A 1,819-nucleotide genomic window follows, 5' to 3' on the forward strand; every position below is an offset into this window, starting at 1 on the left:
TCCCAGGCGCGGTGGCTTAAAACTCATGCCAGGTGTGTGTGTGTGTGTGTGTGTGTGTGTGTGTGTGTGTATGCACATGTGTGCGTGTGCATGCATGCCCAAGATCCCGAGAGGAGAATGGAGGAGAAGGGATTGCAGCATGGCCATTCCCCCTGGGGGGCTATTTCTCGCTTTCTGTCTCTCTGTCTCTGTCTCTCTGGTGACCTCATGTGCCCTCTCTTAAAAGAAAAGAAAAGAAAAAGAAAAGAAAAGAAAAGAAAAGACAGACTTCCGGGTTCTAACCAGATTTATCCGCCAGAATATTCAGGAGTGGGACTGACCGGTGTTTTCTTGCCTGGAGCCGTGGGCAGCTTTGATGAGAACCACGATATTTATCAAAGGCTCTAATCTTCCCGGAGCCGTCTGGCTTACTTGGTCCAGGGGGTTCTTCTTCAGACAGCCCAGGTTCTGTTAACCCAGCGTGGGGGAAGCCCACGTCCCACACCCTCGCCAGGACTGTTCATGCGGACCCCGGCCCACACATCCTGATTTCTTCGGGTTGCAGCACTTAGGGAGACTGTGTCCACCAGGGTCCTTCATGGCCGCGACCGATTGTCCCTGAAAGGATCCCATGACAGCGCTGGGACTTCAGGACGAACCCTGGGCATCCACTCTGTCCTTGGACAAGCAGCAAAGACGATTGTCCCTGAAAGGATCCCATGACAGCGCTGGGACTTCAGGACGAACCCTGGGCATCCACTCTGTCCTTGAACAAGCAGAAAAGTGGGTTCCCGGGGCTGCGGCGCCCAGAGGAGGGTGTGTGATCCTGGAGCCCACGGAGTCTGGAGCCTCCAGAAGCCCCCAGTGCCACCTGCTGGACGAACGTTCTATTTCATTCAACTTCAGTAAACTGAGTGTGGTGACCTTGGAAAACGTGGGAGATCACACAAAAATCCAAAAGCTCCCAGCCCCTTATTTGTGCCAAAGGGAGAGAGAATCAGGAAGGGGACAAGAACCGTGGCTGTGGGGCCAGGAGGTGACGTGGGCGCTGGACTCCCTCAGGGCTGGCCGTGGTTTGAGTCCTGGACCTGGGCTTGCTTTCTCACTTCCCCTCCTTCTCCTTCTCTGGTGAGCATATGTGCTCTACAGGACATTTAAAAAGTAATAAGAATAATAAAGTAAAATTAGATAAATAATTCCTTTTAAAAAAGAATCATGTTGCACTTGGGCTATGCAGTCTCTGTACTAGGTGCCACACCTACGCTGTTTCCAGAGCCAGTGCACAGCTGGGGGCTGTACGGGACGTCTAGAAATAGCAATACAAGTCTTACCTAGAAAATAAGTCCCCACTAAACAGAAATAGTAAAACTCGAGTCATCAGAACCCCCGGACCTGGGCCACAGAGAATAAATACTCCATTATGTGCCAGAAACAAGCTCGAAGCCAATCCAAACAGCTCTCCACTCAATGAGTCTTGCTTAAAATAACTACCAGGAAGCTGTTCCCTCTGGAAGCCACTCCAGCTAGAAGCAAAAGCGACAGGCTCGGACACGTTTTGAAGCCGGAGAACGAAAGGCATTTTTTCATGGGGGGTGGGGCAGGCTGGGGAGCCATCATACGGCTATTTTACACCAAGGAAATGTTACTTCGGGGTTAAATCCGAAACCTGAACTAAAGCACAGGTAAAGATTCTGGGTGTTTCCATCTGCAGCTTTTCAGTCCTCTGTGTAGAAGGAGAAGTAGGTGCAGGGCTGGGGTGTGGGGAGCTCAGGCCACCAGACACCATCACTGCCACAGTCACCCCACGGCAGCGAGTTGGCTTTTTTTTTTTTTTTTTTTT

The sequence above is a fragment of the Tupaia chinensis genome, unplaced genomic scaffold (genome assembly GCF_000334495.1).
Source record: "Tupaia chinensis unplaced genomic scaffold, TupChi_1.0 Scaffold140548_1, whole genome shotgun sequence".
In the NCBI taxonomy this organism is placed as follows: Eukaryota; Metazoa; Chordata; class Mammalia; order Scandentia; family Tupaiidae; genus Tupaia; species Tupaia belangeri.